This window comes from Macrobrachium rosenbergii, chromosome 33 (assembly GCF_040412425.1).
Source record: "Macrobrachium rosenbergii isolate ZJJX-2024 chromosome 33, ASM4041242v1, whole genome shotgun sequence".
NCBI lineage: Eukaryota > Metazoa > Arthropoda > Malacostraca > Decapoda > Palaemonidae > Macrobrachium > Macrobrachium rosenbergii.
In genome coordinates, this window is record NC_089773.1 from 4,473,429 (window position 1) to 4,500,795 (window position 27,367).

A 27,367-nucleotide genomic window follows, 5' to 3' on the forward strand; every position below is an offset into this window, starting at 1 on the left:
TATAATATATATATACAGTATATACACACTAAGTTTTTGTTATCACCAAATATAAAAAAAACAGTGGCCCTAAAATCGTGAGGTTTTCCTCGACCAAATGCATTGATGAGAATTAAAACGACGTAAACGTGGTGTATGCATTAAAAAAAATATAACATTCATGTTAATATAACCGTTCCTTCTCTGTGTGTTATATGTGTACCATATACTGAATTCTTTTGTTTATTTATAAACCTTAAGACACGTTCTCATTTCCAACTTGTGTATTTTCCAAAACTTATATCGTTCTTGGAAACTGAATTTCAGTGCAAGAATCTCACCAATCAAAATATTATTCCATTTTATAAAAAAAATTTGTTTTTTTGGAAACCAGGGAGCATATAATCGCCTTTTGAGAGTTATGAGAAGTCTGGAATTTAATATAATTAAAGAAGCCAAATTTCAATTGACACAGAATTTTCTTTCGTCTGGCGTGGTACAGGAATTGTGATCGTAAACGGAATGCAATATGTTTAGCTTATGTATCATATACTTTTTTTAAATGTTTTTCAGTGGATTATGAAAGTTCTGTGTTCAGCCTAGATATTTTATATTCCAGGACAAATTCTGAAATAGACTGTACAGTCTTGTAGCAGACTGAAATCCAAGACTACTCGATATAAAAGGTTCTGTTCCATGCTAATAATTTTAGGAAAACTGATGACTTACTTTTTTTTTTATGTTTTCCAGAAGATTATGAAAGTTATATCTTCAGCCTAGATATTTTGTATTCCAGAGTAATTTCTGAAATAGACTGTACAGTCTTATAGCAGACTAAAATCCAAGAGTACTCGATGTGAAAGGTTCTGTGCCATGCGAATAATTTTAGGAAACTGATGACTTATTTTTTTGTTATGTTTTTCAGCGGATTATGAAAGTTGTGTGTTCAGTCCAGATATCTTATATTCCAGGATAAATTCTGAAAAGATTGCAGTCTTATATCAGACTAAAATCCAAGACTACTCGATACGAAAGGTTCTGTGCCATGCGAATATTTTTAGGAAAATTGTCGACCTTTGTAATGTTTTTTCTGCATCGACTGAAACATATGAAAACCTTTTGGAAGACACCAATGAACTCGCTTACGTTTTGAGAAGCTTATATAAGCACCACGTGTATTGATCACTATAAATCTAGAGACCATAACATGTAAAAAACATTCATAAAACGTAGGAATAAAACACGTATTGATCTTTTTCAATCTGCAGTTACTGTGCAGTGAAAATTAATGTTTGCTGTTTTTCCTGAAGTGAGCATTAAGAAAAGGAAGGTGTGCACCCTTCCACCCTCTGCCCAGGGTCAAGTAACTTGTGTCTGTTTTCTTCGATCAACGCTCAAAAATACTGAAAAAAAAAAAAAAATGTTCATAAAATGGTAAGGCTTAGAATTTCAAATGAATTTTGATTTGTTTTGTAATTTGTAGATGAATGAGTTCACTAAACATTAAGGAATATCCAGCATAATATGAACTATATGTTTTGTATATATCAAATGTTTGTAATAAATGGATCCCACGATAAAGTTCCCTTTCAATGTCCCAGTAACTAAGTGCTCAATAGAACTGCCTAGTTTTAAGACGGTAATTAGAATAATTTGAGTGTAAGTGGTTTCCCGCTGGGGCTTGTAATCCTGTAATAAAAATATTGTTTGCAAAAAAGTTAAAAGAATATGTTATTTTATCTAGGATTATAATATGCAAAAAAAAGGCCAATGACGCAGAAATACGACGTTGAAAACATTCCCCGGAATCCTTGTACTCCGTTCGTGTTTCCATAGCAACTGTCTGGCAGTGTTATGTTCACCAACACAGCAGGTTTCTTTGTAACCCAGCTTAAGGTTTTCTTTAGACCTCAGAAGTCTTATTGATTCCGATTTAGCCCTTGGTCATCGTGAAATGGAGATATGAGAATGGAATACAATACTCACATTTTGTTGAAGACTGGTGATCTTCTGAACGGGATTAAGGCTTAGCAAACAAGTTAGGCGACATTGTAAGGGTGATGAGTTCACCATATCATTCTTCATTTATTACGTTCATATTTTAAGATTGGATTTTACTAGTACAGTATGTTATCATTCACTTTTTCATTCTCAATCACATCATTAATTTATGTATTTTATCTTCATTGCTGCGCTGAATAATCCTGATGGGTTCCGGCGCTTGGTCTTCAAGACGTCAATTTCATAATCAATCAATCAATCAACAATTGGTAAAAAAAAAAGATCTCCTTCCGGTTAGGAGCGATGCATGGAACTGTAGTCTAAATTTCATAATGAGCAAAGTGTGAAGGTCCCAAGACCCACTAAACTAAGGCGGGTCACTCCCGCTCAGACTTGTCCCCCAAAACAAGTCGAAAGAAATGAAACGGCCATTGACAGTACGACCCGGTCACCGGTCTGTGTAAATTACTCAGTTGCTTCTTGGACGTGCTAGAGCGATGGCCTACTAACTCTCCAACAGAGAACTGGAAACTATGGCAATTTGTGCTATTATAGGAAGCTGGGAACCTCCATTCACGCATGGATATGTATTGTCAACCACAGAACAACCGCGTCTCACAGTGAATGGGCTATTTATACCTAATTTTGAACAAGTCGCCACGCCACGCGGCAGTCTGTACCAACTTTACAAATCTTGCGACCGGTGCTGCGTGAATGAGGCGTCTAAGACTATGGTGGATCTTAGAAGGTCCATAGAAGACCTGCTCCCCCCTCCCCCCAAAACTTCCATACGCCTCCTAGAAAGGTAGGAGTAGTTACTTGTCCAGGTAACTATCGGGAGAGGAAGAACAACCACCTTCTTGGATACTGGGGCGAAAGTCTCCCAGCTGGAAAGGGGAACCATTCCCCCGGGCGCGAGGAGAATCAAGAAGCTGATCCTCGTAACCCCTGGGGGGACATGTAGTGACAACGAGGCAGACGGCACCGCAGCCAACAAAGGTAGGAGACACCCATTTGGAACGAGATTTTTACATAATTAGCTCTTTAGGAATGACGGGAATGTGCTGGGTAAAAGTTCGTTTCCGGTCCGAACTCCAATCCAACATGGGGGCTAGTACTAAACACGGCGAAACAGTGATTCGTCTACACTGTTTCGCCGTGTTTAGTACTAGCCCCGGGGGTGTCAAATGTATTTCGCCGTGTTTAGTGCTACCCCCTTGGGGATCAAATGTCCCTTCAAATGCCCCTAAGTTCATCTCGCAAAACTGAAACATAAAAAACCCTCAATTATTTACATTTATATTTTATTTTTTATTGCGACAAATATTACTTTGCAAGAACCATGGATGCAGAATATTTTTTTCATTTTTTTTTTATGATTCGAAAGATGTAACAGAAATAATCGAGTATGGATGTTCGGACGGGAAACGAACATTATCCATGTGCTGTATCTGGGGAATTGATTGCATCCAGAAATTTAGGGTGAACATTCAAGGCCCCCACAGGCCCACTAGAGTCATAGTTAGGGATGTTTCCTGTTAAATCTTTCTAGGGGGGACATATAAACTATGATTCCCGCATACAGACAGTCGAGGTGTAGTCCTGGGTACACCTGCGAGAAGCGACTGAGTTCCCGCTAGGACATTGTTTAGCCTGTTGGCAGGGTTCCCAGACGTACGATAATTATCGTACAAGTACGATAATTTGACCCTCTGTACGATAAACGATAACGTGTGTACGATATACGATAATTTCCGATATATTTAAGATAATTACTGAAAATGTGCGATAATTTGAACGATGTACATAATGTATTGAAACACTCCTCAAAAAGATTAATTCAGTTCAGTGAATTTCAAAAATTTTCTGCTGCTCCACAGCATAGGATTTTATCACCCTCAAGGACACGATGGCTTTCCTATGAAGCGGTAGTTAGAAGAATGATAGAACAATGGGGACCACTTCAGTTATACTTCACAGATCTGCAATATCAACCGTTAAGGAGTACTTCTGCAATCATGATTACTAGTATTTATGAGAAATTACGAAATCCTTTTGTTCGATTGTATTACTGCTTCTTGGAATTTGCCTTACCAAAATTCACTCAGTTAAATCTTTTATTTCAAAGTGAGAGACCTTTATCACTTCATTGTATAAGCAAGTATGTGATTTTGTACAAGGAATTTCTACTCATGTACATGAGCCGTGATTATGTTATGAAAAATGATCTCTCAGACATAGACCCCAACAATGAACGTAATTTTTGATGCTAGAACAGATATATTTCAGAGCTTCAGTGATCAAGAGGATTAGTGAAAATTCTAATTTGTACTCCAGTAAGAGGAAATGGTAAAATTTCCAAATTGCAGAGCCTTCATGATCACGGCTGCAAAACAGATCAAGATGAGGTTTGACTTTGGAGACAGCATACTACCAAAACTATCTGTGTTAGATCCAGTCAACGCTCTGAGTCTAGATCGTGATCAGTCTCTCCTGCCTCTTGCAATGAAGCTTCCAAGAATAATTGAGCAAGATGATGCAAACCTACAACAACTGGACAATGAATGGAGAACTCAATAGAAGACCTTCCAGAACATATCATCAACATGACACAAAAAACCTTGCATGTTAAAGAGAGAAATCCAGATAAGTTTTGGGTAGCTGTTAAAAATGTTTTGGATTTCGATGGAGAACCCAAATTTAAACTTGTGTCTGAATTTGCGTTAAATTGTCTTTCTCTCCCACACGCCAATGCAGATTGTGAGAGATGCTTTTCAAATATAAACCATGTTAAAACCAAAGATAGGAACAGACTTAAAGTTGAAACAGTCAAAAACATAATGCTTGCCAAAGAAAGTGTTATTACCAGTCCAAATAGTGACTGTACTTCATTCAAGCCTTCAATGTCCATGATAAGGAAAATGACAGCAAATAACTTGTACCTGAGTCCTTCAGAAAAGCTGGGCCCCAAATCTCTGATGAAAGTGGTGATAAGAATGATGATATTTCCTTTCCATTAGTGACATCAGTGATGATGAATAAGGCAGTGAAGTCTTTTTTTTTTCCTGTATATGATTTTTGCTACATATTTCTCTTTTTGTATTTTTCTTTATTATAAAAATATAACATTAAATTCAATACATTATTTACATAGTATTTATCTTATCATAAATACAGAAGAATTAAATAAAAATTAAAAGTACAATGTTAAATATACTTGTTACAAAAATGATATTAGTATAATCTATTTTATATAAATTATTAGTAATTGAAATTTCCTTTTAAAAAAAACATAACCCTATATCTTTATTATACTGTATTAGACAGGTAGTCTTTTGTAAATATCATATTTAAATAATTTTTGAAAGCATCAAATATTAATATTTTTATTTTCGAGTTTCTATTTTTTATGCATATAACTAAATTTGGGTCATGTATCAGCAGTCCCACAGATCGGGGTTGTAATGTGAAGTTTAAGAACAACTGGAAATTTTCTTAAAACAATTCTCATGTTAGTTGTGATATTTTCTTTTGTTTATGTTTACATTGGTGATATAATGACAATAATAATAATCACTTAAGTACTAAATTGGCTACTTTGTACAGCCCACAGGAAAGTTATATTTTTGTTCTTTTTTTTTTTGGTCATTATTAGCAATAAATAGGAATGATATCAGGATTTTTTAAATTTATCCTTACATTAATAGATATAAGGATATATTTTTGAAGGTGAAATACAGTCATATTATGAAATGAAAAATGTACGATAATGCTCATCAAAAAACGATAATTTGAAGAGGTTTGGTACGATAATTTGGTCTGATACATCTGGGAACCCTGCCTGTTGGTTAAACCCTACGCCAGATGGCAGGAGTGTATACCAGAGGGACTTGTGATTGTGGGTGAAGGTGTTTATATTCCCATCGTAAATGTCACCCAGTGTATAATACAATTTGAAGGGGATTCCATGTGCAATCTGGTATCTGTCACACTTTCAATCATCATCCCGATTGAGTGTCAAAAAGAATTAGAAGATATTTTAAACGGCAACACGATGTCTTGGGCAACGGAGACGGTCCCCAGAGAGAGTTAGCCGATTCCTATTCCAAATCGACCCTGGAGACCATGCCCTTATAGGTTCGAGACCTTAAAGGCTTCCTGTGCGCTACCAAAGGTAAGTAGAGAAGGAAACAGAAATGAAAGCCAGGCGATTATTCAGGATAGTGATGTTTCCTGGGCCGTTCGTGGTTGTCGTGGCATAGAAAGAGGATGGTTCGCTACGATTGTTACAGATTACAGGAAGTTTAACGCTATTATGAACGATAATGCTTATCTGTTACCCTCATCAGAGGCAACAGAATTTAAAAGTGGGTTACCACCCAATTCCGGTTCATGAGGACGGTAGAAAAACGGCTTCTCGCCTTATATGAATATCGGCTTCTTCCCTTTGGTGTTAAAAACGCTCCCTGTCATTTTTCTAGAGTAAAAATAACTGTCCTGTTGTCGATCGGAAGGGACGGACGTTTATTTATTTAGATATTATTGTTACTGGGAATTAGGCAAAAGAGCATAAAGAACACTTAAAATATTAGAAGCGATGAAACTTAATTTGATGAAGTGTCAACTCATTCAACGTGAGATAGAATTCCTTAGCATATATACAGTAATAGACAGAAGCTATTCGGGGCTTTGCCGCTCCCAACCACGGGGAAGGAAGTGGGAGCTTTCTAGGGAAGCTCATCCTGGATTCGGGACAAATTGTTCGACCGTCTAAAGGGAGAAAGAGAGAGTGAATGGAGACCAGTAAAAGAACTGGCTGTTAGTCATTTGAAAGCTGCTCTAGCGAGCGATGCCTCATTGCTATATCCTCATTTTGATTGACCCCCCTTTATCGACTACGGATGCCAGTAATATTATCATTGGGGGGTGTTAAATTTATCATTGATAATGGAGGGCGAGAGATGCCTATTTGTTGCGCATCACGAATGCTAAAGGGAACCGAGAAGAATTATAGTACTATTGACCGTTAACTGTGTTCGATCTACGAGGGGAGACTTAACTGCCCGGCAAAGTGTTGGATAGATAGATTATTGGTAGTTAATGCTGTCGGACGTCAGCATACAGAAGGGGGTGCCCGATGCCCTTTCTAAAAATCCGGTCGCAGGTGTATGGCACAAAATCAGAGACGATCGGAGGGGGCTACGCTTTTACAGAGTGGCCGAGTTAACCAGAGAACTGAAGAAAGAAAACGGACGTCTACGTGATCATCTGTTGAACAGGACGGACGAGACGAATGGAGAGAGAGAATGTCTGAAAAGGAGATTGTGAATAAGTGGATGAATGAAATGAACGACGCGGTAGGGGGCGCCCCTTCTGATGCATGCCCCGAAGATGAGGCAATAAAAGATTTGTGTGAATAGAAGATCCAAGAATTGCGCGAAGGACAAAGACGAGAAAAGTTGATACTAGACATTTAGCTGCCATCAATGGGGAACCCGAACGATCTAGGGTCTTCTTTCATAAACGTAACTTTTAAGAGTTTTTTTTTTTTTTGGCAGAAACGATATTGCATTGGAAAGAGCCATGGAAGAATTGCACGCAGGCCCGTCCTTTGGATGAAAAGGTCTGTGACAGATTACATGGCTAAATGCCATAGGCTTGTAACTGTATACCCAATCATCCAATCGAAATACCCAAGGCCCGGCAATGGCCGGTGGCCCCCATAAATTGTTTCATTGGATCTATAGATGTGGTTGGACAGTGGCCCCGAGGGGGCTATCGTACATGCTTATGGACGCGTTTAGCAGTACACTTTTACGTATAAATCCTCGGTCTCGGTGGCACAAGCTGTGTTGTACTCGTTTATAACCAAATTTACGTGCCCGCGTGTGATAATTACAGACCAAGGAGGAGAGTTTATTAATGAAGTGTAGCGTGAGGTAGCTAACGTCATGAAAATAAAACATTTCCTAGTCACGGCTTATCGACCCACCGCTAATCGTCGAATCTTATAATACGAAGACAGCGAAATTGCTGCGTTATGTAGTGATCGAGAATGCGGATCAGTTGCAGAACTACCTATAAATGGAGTATAATACATAAATTCCGGATGCACCGTTCTTTGCATCCGGAATTGATGTATTATACTTCATTTTACTGCACGGCCAAGACCCAGTGTTTCCCTATTCGACGACGATGGACCAAGTGAGACTGCCACTTTGCCAAATTATTCGGTAGAGAACGCTATAAGGTCCATTTGCGTCACACGATAAAAAAAAAAGTAGTACCGGCAACGGAAGATTTTTGGTGAAGACTAACGAGATATATCAAAACCAGCATGAGCAAAGATTTAGAACGAACCCTGTGAAGATTTCCCGCAGGGGATCGAATATATTTAAAGGGCTTGCAGCCGAGAAATAATACACTACTGTGGAAATAACCACATCAACGTTGCACAAAACATTCGAATTGGTAAAATATCAGGACATCCATAAAGCCCATATACATCCTGTGACCGGAGTTGTATTGTCTCCTTGTTATGTAAAATAGGATTCCCCCACACCCACAACCAGGCGTACGTGGGCTTTGGAAGAGGATGGGCGTGTTGACGAAGTGAACAGTAAAGAGTATTGCTTTGGTTAAGTGGTTCCGATATTAACAGGTATTATTCTGTTGGATATGTTACTCATATATATAACATTTCCTGTCCTTTTTATATATGCTATAACGTATGTATCTTTTTTTTTATCTTCTTTATGTCTTGGTATGAATCTAAGTCGATTGTGTGGGTGCGCTAAAGGCTGGAATCTGAAAAACACCAAGTTACGAGGACTGGGAAATGTTGCTTATAATGAAAATACTGTGCGGTAAACATTCATCAATTATATGCCTCGTTCCTTTACGAAAGTTAGTTTTAAAAATCGATCGTTGGATGCTTTAAGATCTGGAAGTGAAAGTGGATGTTATCAGTGTTTATTGCCTTACTAATATACGAGGGCAAGAGGAAAGTTTCCAGTCGAATTTGTTGTTTTAGATATGTGCATATTTTTACTGCAGTATTGGATGTAGACATTTGTTTTACTTTCAGTTTACCGTATGGTTGCCTCGTGCGGTAGATGTAGAAATGTATTGGTAATGTAAATATGCAATACCAAGTCTGAACAGTGTTGCCAGATCTACAGATTAACCTGAAATCTACAGCTTTTTAGCGTGTTTTAAGATTTTTAGATTTTTCCTCTAATGCAGTTGAAATCTACAGCTTTTTACATTCTCATCTCATTCCTGAAACTGAGCCTCTAAATATTTTAAATAATTGAAAATTATGGTACTCAAAAGTAATTTGCTCTCGTGTGTACATAATTCCAGACTTAAATGTAAACATGGTTATGGCCAGAATGAACAGTACAGTGCATTGACACATATTACGAATGCTGTCCTGGGTGACAAGCTTACAAGTCTGAAATCTAATTTGTAGTGACTATGCAACGATATAACCAAATTATATCTATTATTTATAGATTTTGTCTTGCTAGTTTTCAGTAACTTAAACAGATAAATGGTATCTGAGGCACATTAGATAAGCATTTTACAGATTTCTACTACTACAGCTTGTAAAATATTTTTGGAAAGCCATCTCAGAAACGGTTGCGCTGATCAGACACCGCTAAAGAAAATAAGCATAGGGAACCTTGAGGCTTCAAACCTTTGGAGGAAATGTATCTTGGTATCAAAGAAGGACTGAGTTGAGAAATGAAGCTCTTTATGATACACAAGTATTAAAGTATTTTAGCTAAACAGTTTGGAAATTTTATGAAAGCTGCTTCTCAGATTTACAAAAGATTTCCTTTTGTCTTAGATGTAACTGGGTAGAGCATTAAATTCCTTAATTCATCTGGTGTCTTCTTTTGGCTATGAAGTAAAGTCAAGGCTGCTTAGTAATATTCTTGATAGACTTGATGTTAACCCTGATATGACTCCATAACTATTTTGGAGCAAAGTAGCATCAGTTGGACAGATGCACAATATATTTGTTTCCAAGTTTTTCCAACTTTGTTGCGTTTACCCAACTAAAAATTTATAGTGAAAGAATTGGTCGTACTATCAACTGGAAAAAAACTAAATAAAGAAATAGCTTACCTACTGAAACACAGGTTTGATTCATTCTAAAGAAATGGTAAGAAATACATCATGTTTTGAGATTACTGTAACAAACGATTTGCTTAAATTTAGAGCAAGGAAGTCTGGACGAAGTATGACAGCCAAGAAATGTAGGACTTATAATTTTGTTGTATTGTGGGAAGCATTGATTTGAATTGGACATGTTTATTTGAGCAAAGAAACTCCTTTAATTCTCCTATTTTCTAGTCTAAAGAAAGTACCATTAACCTGTTATTTATAGCGATCTGGGGAAACACTATAATTTTGGTTGCGTTCAGAACATAAAAGTATTAATGACTGAATGTTCTTTTATTTGTCCGAATTCCGTCCTAATTATATGCAAATACACGGAAAAAAGTGCTTATGAATAAACACGTGATCCTGCAGATTTATTTCAAGATTTTATTTCAAGATTTTATTTCGCACCTACAGATTTTTTACAGAAATTTTCAGATTTTTTGAAATATCTGGCAACATTGCCTAGTAAATGAATTTATGTTGGTTTTCATGGAAATTTAGTTTTGCATCTGTAGGAGTCATGTTAAGGACGTGTGGGCGTTGTCCGAGGGGCGTGGAATGCATAAGAAGATATATCCAGACCTCGGGCCTGAGGGTCCTTGTCTTGTAGGATGAAGCTCCTTGATACTGAAGTGTCTTCGGCCCAGGCCAAGTTTGGTGACATTGAAGAAGTTCCGAATTTCTCAATCATGACGTAATTTTATTTTAATTATTTAAATGTTTTTGTTTTAACGATTTTCATCTAAATGATTCTTAATATTAATTTATTATGAAATCGACCGAAAATCGTCCCGGTTTCTAAGTCCCTGGAAGGGGATTTAGGTTAGATATGGTAGGTTAACCGGTTAATGCCCAGTTCAAGTTATGTTGGCCCCAGTGCCAAAAGAATAGATTTTGCTGTATCTCCATTCATATTCTTTTTTTGTGTAGGCCTAACCTACTGATTAAAAAATGGAAGCAGCATCGAGTAGCCTTACTCAAAAACTACGTAACCAACCCCAACATAAGGCTTTTATTGTAGGCTGCTGTTAGTGTCATGGTTAAGTTATTTCTCCCATTAAGTTTCATTGGTTAAGTTATTTCTCCCATTGTTTCATTGGGTTGACTTAGTATAGGCTATTGTAAGATTTACAAAAAAAATATAAATTTAAAAAAGTAATGTAAATATCTTTTTTAAATTTCTGTTTTTCACAGTTTTATTTGTATTGTTTTTCGGTATTAGATTATTAGGTCGTTTTTAGGCTATTGGCTAATGTCCTAACCTACCACTCAAACCTAAACAAATATGGCGTTATAGTCCAACATTTGATGGTGATACTGTAACCTAACCTGTCTTAGGTAAAGGGTAACTGTGAATATAGCATGGCCACCAAATAATTCGGTAAAATTTTATAAGTTGCCAATAAGATTCCAGCTGGCCATTTTTGCATGAAAAACCATTTTGGGTTTTTCATGCAAAAATGGCTAGGAAATGATAGGGCACTAAATAAAAGAACCTAAAAATACCAACCTAACATAAACTAGGGATGGTTACTGGTTACTTTTTTGCTGAATTAGCTATGGAGGTGGGGGGGGAGAGGTGGCCGGTATTATTTCATCTTGTAATTCATAAATTTATTAATTTTTTTATTTATCATTCGTGTACAGGCAGTCCCCGGTTTACAACGTGTCCGGCTTACGACGTTCCGAGGTTACGACGCTTTTCAGATATATTCATCAGAAATTATTTCCCGGTTTACGACGCATGTTCCAGGGTTACGACGCGTCGTACGCCGATCCGATGGAAGAAATATGGCTCCAAAATGGCAGAATAATAAAAATTTGGAGGGTTTTTTGATGAACTCAATAAAAATGCAGTTTACATCGTTTTCAATACACCCAAAGCATTAAAAGTCAGGTTTTCTTAGGAATTTTGACGATTTTCGACGATTTTTCGGTTTACGACGATTTTTGGCTTACGACGCTGCGTAAGAACGGAACCCCCATCGTAAACCGGGGACTGCCTGTATAGTGTTAATAGGGTTCAAAATAACGAGAATGAAGAGCTCTTTTTAAAAATGTTAGGTTACAATTTCATATTGCATATTGGCAACTTATAAATTAATACCAAAACATTTACCAAGATATTAATCCTAGGTTAAGCCAGTTCTTTGTATGTTTGCCCAAGTGATCTCAGTATTCCTTGTGGTAGCATTATATAACATTTTTTAGATTAAATGCATTTGCAGGGGACAGACATTTATTGCAGGGGACAGACACCAATTGATGAGTGGACCAGGCATACTTTTTTCATTATTAGTTGTTATTCATTTAACAGTTAAACATTAAATGATGTGTTGATAATTTTTTAAGGCAATCCTAACCATAGGTATTTTTTGTCATCCCCTTCATGTTTATGTTAAAGAACAGGAATTTAATCTTTAGCCACAAGTTTGGGATCCGATGTAAAGATGTTGATGAAAATGCTGATGAGGTTGAAGCAGGTGATGCTAGTGTGAATAGATTGAATTTTGCCTTGTTCCTAAACATATACAAACCTTCAGTCTTTACATATGGGATTTACTTTCAGCGCAAGCTGGAACTGGCCATTAAACTTAAAAAAAAAAAGGTGATTATTGGTAGTTGGCTACCACCAGCAGGGGAGGAAGACAGCCATCCAGTCGGTACGTATTCACTTTTTCTTTTGGCCGCAGTCTGAGACAGACATGTCTCTTCTGCTGCCTGCCATTCGACTTAATTGTTCATTTTCTTTTTTCTTTTGTATTTTTGTTTTAATATTTTGCTGTTTTGAGATATTTTGGAAATACTGAACCTTACAACATGTCTACTCATTTTAGATTGTTCCTGCACAAAATAAAAACCCTCTATCTTTACATAAGGAATATGCTTTGTTAGAACTGGCTTGACCAAGAAGAGGTGTCCAAGAACAGTCTTTCTGGCTTCAAGAAACAATCAAACAGGTGTACTCTGCAGCTGGCGAGGACGACACCAGTACGTTCAGGATGAGAGCTTATGATGTCGGGCATTGGTCTGTCCCTCGCATTCAGGAAGAATTTGTCGGTTCCTCGGGTACTGAAGGCGGGGTGTGGTCACGCCTTCTTTCCCTGGACGTTGCCCTCCCTTGCGGGCAAAGTGTAGTTTATCGAGCCGTCACACAGCTGGAATAGGTGCCGAAGCAGGTGAGTTTTTTACAACTGAGTAACCATTCTATAATCTATTGATGTATAGAAGCAACCCTCCCCTCTCTCTAGCAATGGGGGAGAGGGGCAGACAGTGCAAACCTTTTGCTTATACTGTACATGGTCTTTCCATTGTCTCTAACACAAGATTCAACCTGCTGTTAAAGTAGACACACACACCCATAACAGCATTTTAGGAAAGCATTCCACTGTGATTCCTAATGTTGTTATGGGTGTGTGTTTATACCTCAACATAGATTTGCAATTACTGTATTCATGCTTTCATTTTAATTTACTTTTCAGTTTGCATTGCAGGGTACTGGAGGCAGTGATGATGATGGTACACTTCAAGGAGAGAAATTTACCCTCATTGAACTACTTCCAGCCACCTGCAAGTCAGTAGTTAACAGTCCTTAAAAGTTATGTACCCAATGTTGAGCTTGTGCATGTGAATTACTGATACACAAAAGCTACTGCAATCCCTTTTATGTGTTCTATTTTGCTGTTTGTTTTCAAACATCTTAGAATTTTTTTGTTGCTCATAAATCTTTTTCTAAATTCCTGCTCATAATAGTTTTTGTTTTCATATAAGCAACTTACCATGTAATTACAGAGCTACCGTTTCTAACTCGCAGCAACTTTTTAAAAATTCGTGATAATGCTGCTTCTGCCCCATCCTCGCCCGCTTCCAGGACAAGGTATATCAGCTTTGGACCCCTTTGCTTCGTCCTTTCTACTGCCCCTCAAGTATTTAGTTGAGTCCTCGCTCCTCTCTCGAAATATCTCCACTTAATAGGAATCAATGTCAGCTTTTGTCTGGACGACTGGCTACTTTGATCCCTGTCGAAGGAAAAGTGCATGAAGGACTCACAAGATCCTTCTTCTTACCAAGGAATTGGGCATCTTTGTCAATCTCCAAAAATCCCAGATGAACCCATCGCAAGAGATCCTCTATTTGGGGATGACTCCAAACTCTCAATAGTTTCCAGCTGCCACCAAATGGTCCAGAGTTGTCTAGTCCTTGTGTCTTGCTTGGCTCAACAGTCGATAAGCCTACAGGTGACTGGCATCCAGAGAGATGTTTGTCAGACTAGGCAGACTTCATATGAGAGTCCTCCAGATTTATCTGAAGGCCACCTGGGACAGAAAGACACAGCCAGACACTTCCGTGTCTCAGATCACCCTGGAGATCAAATCAGATCTGCAGTGGTGGCTGTCAGAATAGAAATCCTTTCAACCTCTGAGCACCAACCTAGACTTTCATTCAGATGCCCCAGACATAGGCTGGGGAATCAGGAAGTACAGTACTGTATCTGGTACATGGACCCCAGATGAGCAAAGCCTACATATCAGATCAGTGTAAGAGCCATTAGGCCAACTGAGAGAGAGACAATACTCCAGCATATTTCACACGATAATCAAAATACAGGAAATAGCTTACCTTACAGTGGAGGATAGGGTTCAGCAGCAGCTTTCACAAAGGCGTGAAACCTTCGTAAGGGGTCTTGAATGTGCAATTTAAAATATGCCACGGCTAAATATCCAATAAAATGTTATTTGTGTCGGCCATATTTTGGGACCAAATTCTTGACATCTCTCCACCGTCTCTCTGTGGTATTGGTATGGGCACGAGTTTGTGGATCAACAAAATTTACACTGTGATTGACCTGTAAATGTTTGTAGCCCTCGCTTGCCAGGCAATCGTATGCTTTCCAGCAATCGGAAATGATTGTTGTTCCTGGTTCAATGTACTGTTTAATGACAGCAAGCAAAACCTCACAGTTTCGTTGTTCAACAGGAACCATAAAGAACCCCCTAGTTTCCCTACAAATGCCCCCAAATACCCACTGACCCTCTATAATTCTGCCCACATTATACTTCCTCTTACCAAATTTTGATTCATCATTTTCCACTATTTTACCGTCCCCTCCAATTTTATGAGACCGTCTAAATACCCAATTTACTATTACTTCCCTACAAAGTGAAGCCCAATCATTGATGGTGGGATCGCTGAGATGAAGCTCAAAACTTGCAAACTTATAAGAAAACCAATCAGATACAAAAATAAAGCAAAATGTTAAATTAGTTTCAATATCCACGTGAGACTTGGAGAACCATGTGTTTTTAAATATTGAGACATAAAAATTACACTTTTTTCTTTTTTTTGGACACTACATACGTTTTATCGCACCGAAAGGCTTTTTTGTTCAAGTCAAGACGGCACTTTTCCTTACATGTCGGGCAAATGTGTTCACTCTTGATTAAACCGTGATTTTGGACAAATGTTACGAGCCTTTCCATATGCCCATAATAATAGTTTGTGAAATCTCTATAATTCACGTTACAATTTTCACACACTGCGGGGAAACTTTCCTTGGGAACAAAATCGGAGCTTGTAGACGGCCCTGTTAATTCACTCATGGCGCTAGTGCAAGTAACGCTTAATTGGAGAAAATAGGTGTATTTGCTGAAAAAATGAACAACTTGGTAACGTAAAATATTTGTCATTGGCTGAAAACACTGCTTTCTTTTGTTTCAGAGAAAATTGAAACGTGCTTATTTACGACTGGGTATTGTCTAATGATGTCGCTTTTTGGGTGGAGTTTTTTTCGTGATGTCATTCGGAAGGTGTGGTTTCCCCATGACAATTTGAGACTGCGCAGCACACAAACGAACGAACAGGAGCTCAGTAAAATAGGTGATACAACAGAGACAACAACATGAAGGACTTTGTTTTTTTCTGTAGGTACAAATATTCAAGTTGTGTTTTCTAGACCGATAGGACTTACCGCCACTAATTTCCTTCTTCATTAGAACATACTTAGTATCTTCTTTCAATGTATAAACACATTTATACTAAAAATTGGCCGGAGCACTTATTAAGTTTTGCCCTAACTGTTACTATATGAACATCTATTCTCCGATTGAATAATGATTTGTAGTTTTTAATAAGCACACTTACCAATTACTCAATTATCACTGCATCCCAGTCTTCCTCCTCAAAGTCATCAATTGCACTAAGAGGCAGACTGCTTGAAGCTTTTGATGTGGTTGCTTGATCCAATGTGCTGTATGTCTCCAGTGTACTTTTTTTTCTAAGAATATCATTTGGTAAAGTGTATTTTGAACAACAGGTATTATATCTTTTTAACCCATACTTTATGACAAGAAGTGCTTTGCGTGTTAACAGTTTCATTTTATTTCGCAACTTTGACTTCACCAAATTCATATTGCTAAATGTGCACTCTACGTCAGCATTAGAGTGTGGTAAAGATAATGCAGAGAGAAAGAGTCATTTCAGACAGATCCTCCTGGTATGGATTTTCACCTGACGCATCTCTGTAGTGGGCTACTTCTGACCAGAAATTTAGTGTACTTGATGTTTCTGCCCAAACCACATGACGAAGTTTCTTCCACTGGAAATCTATTTGAGTAAGGGAGCTTGCATCATCTGTAAATAATTTTGCCACCTCAGTTACATTCAGATATAATGGGCTTCAAGCATTCATCAACACTCAAAAGTGAGACCAATTGCAATACACGAATATTGTCAGGTAGGCGTTGACGGAGCTGCTTTACCAATTCAACGACAAACTTTGTACATCTCTCTCTCGCATACAACTTTTATCCATAGAGGAAAATTTGCCCTCAGCCAACTCTTTTTCAAACTCAAAACCCAAGTAAGGTCTTGGATCCAAATGTTCTTCAATCACTTTGCAATGCATAACTTTCTTTCCTGGGATTAATATCTTTGCTCCTAATGAATCTGTCAATAAAACAAGGTCTCTGGGCAATTTTGTTGGGTCCTGCATTTCCACTTCAAAATTCTTAATGACAGCTTGTACCTCGCCAAAGTATCGGTATGATAAAAAGAAGAATTGCATAATTCTGTTTGTCTTTAAACGTTGAGCATAAGAGCTCTGCTGTGTAACATCGTTCTTCTAATCTTGCTAATTGGAAATGTGTTTTAAGCTCGGTCCATTGTTTCAGGATTCTCACCACAGCACGCTTGATAGATAACCGTCTAGTCTGGCTCAACTGCACTAATTTCAGAGGTGGTAAACCATCATTGATGATTTCAAACAATAGTTTGTATTTCTCCCGGCGTACAGATGACTGGGAAAACCAGTTAAGTGGAACCCGGTACCGAAACTCGACAAAATGATTCGAAATTTTGCGCCGGTTGAACAACAAACCGAATCCGAAGACGCGATCCGACCCGTCGACGAAACATATGATGTTTGTAAACAAAAGTGCCGTAACACCGCGCTAGTTGGCGTTGTTGGTGGCGTTCTTCCCACGCACTTTTAAAAGCACTTAAAGCAGTGATTTTATACATTACAGTAGACTCTGAATGGAATTTACCATAAATTAATACAATCCTGAACGTACACAATGTTTATGTAATTAGTACCGATACGCCACCAGGACGGCACTCTGGTTTGGTTACATCCGCGCTTACAAGCTGCCGATGCCGACGTAATTTAAGACGTTTTTCTTAATTTTTATAACAGACTTACAGTACAGGCTTATTTTTAATATTGTATTATTAATTTAATGTAATGACCAGGCTTGTTTTTCATTGTATTTATCATTAACAACAGTTTTGTGTATACCCGTTACAGTACATTCTGAGTGCATATAGGCTGCCTAGCCTAGCCTGCAGCGCCGGTCTACCACTGGTAGGCCAATTTTTATGATACAGTATGCATTTAAAACTGTAAGAAGACTTCTAATAAGGTAAGTTATTTAACTCTGAACTTATTTAATTGTAATGTGTGTAGTGTTTTGTATAAAAGACAAGGTTGGAGTAGTGACTGGTGGTCAGGAACGGATTAATCCATTTTCAGTTATTTCTTATGGTCGAAATTGATTCGGAATTCAACAAAATCGAATCTCGACACTCCTTCTAGAACGGATTAGTGTCGGGAACCGAGGTTCCACTGTATATGTCTCTTTAATCATGAGCTCTAAGTTCTGTGGCAATGTTTCACGTGCAGCTTGTGAAACAGCTAATTGAACTGAGTGACATATTCATCTAATTAGCTGCAGGTGGGGTATTTCGGCTTTCAGTCTTGCAAATACTCCATCATTAATACCTGTCATTACCGATGCGTTATCTGTTCCAAGTGTCAGCAGATTCTGCGTTTCTAAGCCGTTGTTATGGAGTGACATTTTGATTGCTTCACATATTGACTGCATTACATTCTTTTAGTTCAACCAAATCGAAAAATGTAACAACAATACGCTTCAGCGAACTAGAGTAATACCTAATGACAATTCCCAGCATCTTTGAGGTAGTAACGTCATTAATTTCATCAATTATCAGACTAAATTTTCTCTTTCCAATATCAGCTTGCAAGTCTTTCATGAAGTGCGGTGCAAGAACATTGCAAATTATACCCGTCCACTTCGATCTTTTTAATTTCAATTCACTAACAGCCTTACTGCCACTGAAGCATATTTTGCACACCTCAGTTAAGTGATCCACCACACGAATAGAACAATGTTCAGCTACAAACATGGATAGAGTTCCTTCAACTTTCTTTATTCACCAACTTTTTAAAATGGTAGGACAGCTTGCCTCTGTGTGCTGAATGGTTCCTCAGCTTCTCTGTGTTTGTTGTTCCTGTGTTTCTCTAAGTCACAAATTTTAGCTGAAACAGTACACTTACAGTGTTTGCAAAAACCCTTTTTACTATCACCTGGGGCCTCAAGCAGCCAGTTTTTAAACCTATCATCCTTGAGCCACTCCTTCCGGAAACGTTGCGTATACTGCGGCTTGCCCATTTTCAACTGCTCACTAAAATCACTGAAAAGAAGCAACAGATCGCACAAACTCTGACTCTCGTCAATCTAGTACTGGCAGGTTAACTGAGTGACGATGAATGGCACGAGAATTGCTTACCAAATGGACAGGTATTTGACATATTCAGTTTTGAACCAAGATTCGTGTGTGTGATTAAATCTATGCAATTTGATATTTATTTTTATCAAAACATCTAACAAATACAAAACTAGAATTGTTGCTAGATATTTCTAAATATCTCTAGATTTTTGCTATGTCGCTAACTGCTGAAAAAAGTCGCTAGTTAGACACTAATATCTCTAGATTTAGCGACAAAGTCGCTAAATTGGCAACACTACTGGGTAAGGAATTATAGGAAGCCCTCTTTTTCTCATATCTTTTCGCCTTGGTGTAGGGTTTTCGAGTTTAGGAGACCCTGGGGTACAAGGTACTTGGAGTAATCCACCAGTCTTAGTGGATAGGTTGTGGTGTTTTTTACAAGTGTTTTCAGAGTAGGTGACAGCATTGTCTCGTTTTTTAATCTTGGCACTGTGCCCAGGACAAGGGCACATTTTTGTATGCTTTGCTGCCATCAGGCATATCCTTGGCTGCAAAGCTCCCACTTTACTGAGTAGAGGTGACCCAGGGCTCAACAGCCACACCACTTTGGGTTAAGATGAGCACCAACCAGAGGCAGTATTCACCTGCAGTAACTCTCTTACCAGGCAAGGAGTAGAATATGTCCATGTATCCCAACTCCATTCAATGTGGGATTCAGCTATGTAATTATTTGGTAAGTTACTTACATGTGTGGGATTCAGTTATGTAATTATTTGGTAAGTGGAATCAGAGCCTGCCCTCCTCCCCTCTTATGGACATAAGGGCAGAAACAAATTGAGCTTACCTGCCAGGTTGTCTCCTCATAGTGGGCGGGAGTTGTCACCGAGACCAAAGAAGAAGCGCTACCGTGAATTTTAAAAAAGTTGCTGCTCGAGTTAGAAACGTTAGCTATGTGATTGCTTGGTAAGTATATATGAAACTTAGTTTTATTATGAAAATGTCATTTTCTTACGCTGTGTAAAGATTGAGTTTAGTGCCTTGTCTTCGAGTGTACTCCATGCGGGTAGATAGGTTCATTCATGTATTCTTTGTTCATTTTTCTTCCTTTTCCAGTATCCAGACCTGGAAACCTAGATGCTTCTGCCACCATGTTCCAGTGCTTGGTCCCATGGGCTGTGAAGCTTATACTTGTTGAAGGATCAGGTTTTAGGAATTGAAGAAGGATTTTCTCTTGTGTGTTCAGCTTTTTTCCTTCGATAACTTCTGAGCTGTTTATAGTACTGTACTTGCTTTGGCAACATGATTTTTATTAATTTGTGGTAAAATGCTTCTTCGCGTAGACCATTCATATGTTGGTTGGTATTTGGATTAGGTTAACGACTATAATACTTCACAAAAATGTTGTGTAATGAAAGATTTGGGGCTGTGGCTGAAAGAGAACTGGAGGCTTTTAGTGGAAGTTTGGGTTATTTGGAAAGAATGGAAATATTTAGAAATTGAATGTTTTTAGGATCTTTATTAGGAATTGTAATGAAGCTCATAGTTATCAGGTTGAAGTGTAATTTATGATTGTGTGATGAAGCTGGCTCATTAGTGCGATAGCATGTATACTTGTGTATGTCAGTGGAAGATCTGAATTACGGAATCAGTGTAATGTAGGAGTTTTGTCAGATTTTGTAACTCATGAATTTTTTATGTTTCACTTTACAACTGAATTACTTCTCAAGCAGTTGTAATCTTTTCCAGTTGTACAGATGCCAGTGAGCTTAATCTTGCAGTGGATTACAGGTGATAGATACATTGTTGCGTAACTGATGCATCATTAATTAATGGTCAGGTATTTCCTATATGTTTGGTAAGGGAAAAGTGTATAAATAGGATAGCACAGCAGCAGGAATTTTAGAACTATTTATTTTCAGTTATGTACATTTATGTGGATCACCTGTAATTCTTCCCAGACTTTGGTATGTGCACTTGATTTTGTTTAGGATTAATAAATGTGTCTTGATGTCCAGGCAACACATATTGTTCTTAGAGTGCCATTGGCCTAATGTATACACGGTATCAAGAGGGTTTTTGCCTATTTAGATCAGCATAGTAAGAATTAGTCTCAATAAATCACAGTTATTTTTGCAGGGTTTCATCACCATTTGTCAGACTTCAACTGGAAAAGAAACATTGTCATTTTTTTTTTCTTGCGACTCCTCTTTGAAATTTCAAAGCATTTAGCCCATTTTCATGAGTATCATGGTATTTGTTGAGCTTTCAGTTTAAGATATCTTGTCTCTTATTTGAGTAAATTAGGTAGTGTAAGTCTTAAGAGAACCCAATAAAAAAATAAAAAAGTTGTGGCAGTTAAACAGTAACACAAGAAGAAAACCAGTCAAAAACAACATACATTTATGGTTTCTGATGATGTAGGAAATTAATGCATAGTAAAGGTGAGTGTTCTTTACTTAATTGACAAGTATATTTATGACTTGCTGAATTTCAAGTACACCCAACCAGAGTTCTTTCATTGATAAGTGAGTCCTGTTCCCTTGTGCAGTTCATATTTAAAGTATATTTCTTATGGTATTAGACATTCTTTTAAAACACTTTTGAAGCCATTATTTTGGTTCCAGTGCAGTTTATGTACACCATACTTCACACGAGGGTACGTCTTCATAACGATTTTCTGTAAATATGTTCAGAATGTATTAACAGTGTTTGTTTTATGGAAGGCCATCTCTTACTTACGTTCCAAGTCCAGTTACTGTATGTGATATCAGAAATCAGCTGAGGGGTGATGCATTATTTGTTATCATGAATCGAAAGAACTGGCTTCCACATTTTAAGTGTCAGGGACAGTATTATATTTTTGCTGTTACTAAAAAGTTCACAGGCATTTTGTACATTATTGTTAATTTTATTTTGTGTCATTGCAAATATTTTTCATGAAATTGTAACAGGCAGAACACATTTTAGTTTCTTTGTTACAAGGAGCAAAGATTCTGTTCTTTATTTGAAAGTTCAGAGGTCATTTAGAAGAATCCCTCAAGATGAAAGGAAGTTAGGGTAGAAATTTTAGTTTTTTCTTTATTTTTATACTATATTATTATAATTCAGTATTTAAACCAGCCTGTTGACTGTTAATATCTTTACCCCTTGAGTGGAAACCCAGATGAATTAGTTCTGAAATGAGCAAAGGAAAAGTTGAATAAGTTGGATAGCCAAGTTTTTTGTCATTTCTAGCAATTTTATCACTGCTACTCTACTGTGATTACCTGTTCAAGTATCTTGTTCGTTGACAGGTTTCCACTTTTGAAAAAGTTTTTTTTTTTTTTTTGCCATCCTACATGTATTTAGAATATAAAGAAAAATATGTCTAATTAAGATACTTCAAATGTGTTCTGGCTGTTAATTCTCATGGTTGACTTTAGTATAGTACCTCATTGCAGCAGTGGCCAAATCTTTAAGGTTAATCTAAAAAAAAGTGTACTTTCAGTGGAGGTTTTCATGTGTGGGTGGGTATGGATTGCAGTGATTCTATTATACAGTTGCTGTATTGAATTTATTTTGTTGTAAATCAAGTAAGGGGTTTTCTATTCTACTAATCTAAAGGAATATTTGTTCATACAAATCGTGCCTAATTACCAAGGTCCAATAATGAAATTAAAGTGCAGGATAAAAGTTATTCAAATGGTAATTAGCTGACAGGCTAATGTTTCTTTGTTAGATGGCGCCCTGTGTGCTCACTGTAAGGAGCAGGTACTTTTATTTTTCCCTTCATAGGGACTTTGGTCCAAGGGTTGGATCTCAGAAATTCAGACTCTTAGAAGATTTAAGAAAGAGCTTCCACCTGTAATCAGACTTTCCAAGTGAGACCTCCTTCATGTCTTGAGAATGTTGCCTAGAGAACAATACTATTTGACAAAGGCATCACTAAATGATCTAGCACCCAAAACTGTTTTGCTCATGTTATTTACCATCTCTAAGTAATGAATGAAACTTGGAGACTGTCAGGTTCCCTGTTTGATAGGATGTTCATCAGTAGTTTGTTGATTTACTCTAGATAATAGATATACTAGGTATGATACAAGTCCCAGGTGAGATCACAAGCCCATTTGTTATTCCTGGTCTGACCACCCTTTGTGGACAATTGTCGTAGAACACACTCTGTTGTGTCCATTCCTGGGACTATAGCTGTACATGAAATAAATTAAGCAATCTAAGGTTGGCAACATTCTGGTTGAAGGATGTTATCATCAGGCTCCTTGAATCAGCATCAAAACAGACCTTCACCACCTCGTGAAAGTCCCCGTTTGTGAAATTCTTATTTTTTACCATTTTATTCAAGGATGTTTGTTGTTCCAGTTACAGAACCAGGTTGGATATTCCCACCAGATTTTATTACAAAAAATCTCGGAAACATAACGTGTGACAATTGTAGCACTTTCAATCATGTCATGTGGTAGTGATTAAGTGTAAATTTGCAAGATTACCATCCTTCATCTTGACCTGTTTCAATGTTTTTGACTCGTGCTTACAAGTTCACACTAAACCTTGGCACAAAAATGGTGTGCCAAATGCATATTGACTACCTCCTGTAGGGGGTAGTGCCACCAATCCACCTCGCACGGTGCACTGTAAGCATTACTTCAGGTTCTTTGCAGTGTCTCTCCGGTCCTTAGCTGTTACCCCTTGCATTTCTTTTACTGTACCTCTGTTCATCTCCATCTTGCCCCCCCCCTTTTTTTCCAACAATTGTTTCATAGTGCAACTGAAATTTTCCTCCTGTTACACCTTTCAGACCATCTAGTGTCAATTTCCTTTTCAGTGCTCGGCCTTATGGCCCAACTTTATATTCCAGTCTTTAAAAAAATTCAGCGATATGCTACTCAATGCCTATTGCCACTAAAGCATTCCAACCTTTTGGTTGGCTTCTTACTGTAACTGCAACATGAAAGCACCCTCAACTTTTAAAGCCAATTAAAAGTTTGAGATGTCTAATGCAGTAGTTCTTGAGTATGAATTTAGTTTGCAATACATGCGTCTTCTCAGTGATTTGTAAATTGTTTGTTATGTTGATTACATGTTGAGTGCTTAGATTTTCAAGTTTTACAACAAAATTAAGTCTTTATTGAAAATGAATTTGGCCACTGATGCAGTATTGTCTCAGAGTAATTACTTGAATATTATACATCTCCAGAAGTTAACTGGCTGAATTTTTTAAAAGAATTTCATGTCTAAAGTTGGCTTTGCTGTGTTAGACATTTCTTTTGGCATAAGAATGGGCTTCCATTTTTAGCTCTGAGTGAGGATTCATATTTGTAATTGCAGGTTAGCAAGGAAGTCTTTTCATATTACGGAACAATTTTATACAACACTTTGTATTTATGAAAGTTTAGTCAACAGCTTGCAAAATGAAATAGCAGTGATGCACTAGGTAACGATGATGAAGGTAGTTGTGTAGTATTGCATTTATAGTACACTTTCAGGGAAAATACCTAAAAATATTCCATGTCAGTTTTCATAGATGCTAAGGAAACCAGATGTAAATGTTCCTGTACATAATTTTTTTTTTTTATTTCAAGACTTCAAAAGCAAGTTAAATATACAAATTGTTTACTAGCTGCAGGAATAAATGTTCAGTATATAAATATATATTTATTTATTTTTCCATTTTAACACATTGAAAATGTGGTAACTATGCCACTTCTTTACTAGCTGTAGGGAGACACACCAAGTTGATAATGATGATGAATACCCTCAACAGTTTATGAACTTATTTACTAGCTGTAGGGAAACACAAGTTGATAATGATCAAGAATCCCTCAACAGTTTATGAAACACTTGTTCACTAGTAGGCAAACTGACCCAGAGGCACATTGTAGGCAAACTGCCCAGCCATGCTTAAAGGCTTTACAAGGCACAAACACCATCCACGAAATGGTACCCGTACCTTGAAGGACAGACCTCATGTAAAAGAGAACTCATAGGATGGGGAAATCCAAAGCCTGATTAGGAATGTTAAGTGTCAATGAACAAATTTCCTCAGCAAATAGGGGGGTGGTGGTGGTGGTCTGGCTAGAGCAACATTCTTTACGTTTCACCTGTGAAACCTTCATGCTACTACAAAAGTCTGGTGTGTAATCTGCAGTAACATCCATCAAACGGGTATATTGCACAAAATGAATTCGGACAGCTTGACAATATGTCAAGGTCAAAAAAATCAGAGTAAAACAATGATTCTGAACAAAATATGATGGACAGCCAGACAATAATTCCAATGAGTACAGCCCTTGCAAACTGGGCATAGGTCTCAACAATAAGCCTGAAAACAAAGCACCATTAAGGAATGCTCAGACATGCCAAAGATTTTGAATGAATGCATGCATGAAATTTGGGTCATACAGCCTCGCAACCAAGGCCAAGGAAACCATTCACCTTAAAAAGGTTATGAATAAGAGCATAACACTTAAAATTAAAACGAGTCAATTGAAAATAAGAGGAAACAAATCGAGCAACCCAAAGGCACAAGCCTTATGGTTGTCTGGTTAACCTATTTTAATAATAATAATAATACAGTACAATAAGAACGATATACTGTAAACACAATTTAGGTACAGTATATCATGGGAGAAAAACACATCCAAAGACTATTCAAACAAAAAGGGAGAAAAAAAACTTTCAGAAAGCTGTAAAGCAATGAACATCAAGAGCCACATACGTACCATTTAAGGTAACTCTCTACCCATATTTGTATGACGTACCAAATACATTTATGATCCAAATTGCATTATTTTCATTTGTTCACAGATTTTATACAATCCACTCCCCAAATTAGAAAGTTTGCAACATGAGTTGTCAACCGAAACATTTAATGCCTAACTCATCAACAGGAAGATTCTCACCATCAACACCATCACTTGAGTTTATATGGGGGAAAACTGACCCTATAATGTACAACCTCACGTTTCACAAGCTGGACTTGAAATGTAGTGCCAAGTCAAAATGCAACATACCAGTTTCCAGAGCTTGAAATCTCCAATCCTCCTTTCTCAACAAAAAATTACAGGATGAACTTATTACTACAGTCTCAAATCTAGCATTTTTCCTTAGGATAACATAGCTTGAGTAAAAAAAGTAAGTTTTGATCTTTCAACTGGTGCCATGACAGCACAATGAGAATCCAACTCATCCAACTGAACTGCACAAGAACCTGGCCACACCTTCATTCACTGTGAAGCCATTAATGTCCAGTGGAATTTTTCAAACTGATAAATGTACAATGAGAGAAATCATTAAACCTCCTACTCTTCCTGGAACTGTTTTGGAGGTGGTTCAAGTCTTAACAGACCTAGGGGAAGCACGAAAATTAATTTCTTTTCAGGTTTCACATCAAATGACCTTACACTTAAGTCTTGGCATAAAAAATCAGAATCAAACAGCTAACGTTAATGAGGCAGTCAAGGTGGCATCACCTCAAATACAGGTTTCAGAAAGTACAACTGTGGAACCCAATAGGCTAGGGTTAGCTTAATCTTCTACTTAAAGTCTCAGCACTGACGTGAGATAGGCCTGCACTGGCAATATACCAACATATAGGAAAAAATTCAGTTATCAAAACTTTTTTTGTATGACATCATCATCAATAAAACAATTCCTGAATACCAAACAGCGTTAGGCAATGTTCAATAAATTCAAGCAGAAAGCTGCAAAATAAGGTGTGAAAACCTTAAATGCTCAAGGCAGTTTTTATCCTTGAAATAATTTGATGACAAAATACTACTGAACAGCTTTTGAATATCTCAAATTTACCAAATTTAAGCTTATAATGATGTTTATAAGGGACAAACCATAAAATCTCTTACAAAAGATTAAATTTATCACTTATCCCTTACTGGACGGTCTAGAATATACATTAAGAACACCTTTAGACCAGGGAAACTTCGAGGTTGGACATTAAATTTTTTTTTTTTTTTTTTTTTTTTTTTAAAGATATGCAAATGCACATGGTATAAGAAACAAAATTGTAAAACATTTTCTTTACCTTCCCCAAAAGTTGTGAAAGTTAATATTTCTGACCGTATGTGGGGCCTCTTTTCCAAGAAACTTGTACAAATATGCTAATTTTACAAAGTTATGCAAGTTATTTCTAATAATTTTTTTGTAAAATTACAATTACAGCTCACATATCATA

General features: G+C 37.3%; 1 long non-coding RNA gene across 3 annotated transcripts; it reads left to right on the forward strand.

Moving 5' to 3' along the window:
• The first annotated feature begins 2,274 nt into the window (after positions 1-2,274).
• Positions 2,275-27,134, forward strand: LOC136855811 (uncharacterized). 3 transcript variants are annotated; one of them, XR_010858134.1, is made up of 5 exons: positions 2,275-2,979; positions 12,725-12,818; positions 13,035-13,334; positions 13,638-13,729; positions 20,296-27,134. It is a non-coding gene; the product is annotated as an uncharacterized lncRNA (long non-coding RNA). The 3 variants fall into 3 exon arrangements; XR_010858135.1 differs by having other exon boundaries at positions 2,276-2,979; positions 13,650-13,729; XR_010858136.1 differs by lacking the exon at positions 2,275-2,979 and adding an exon at positions 10,645-10,849.
• Positions 27,135-27,367: the final 233 nt, after the last annotated feature.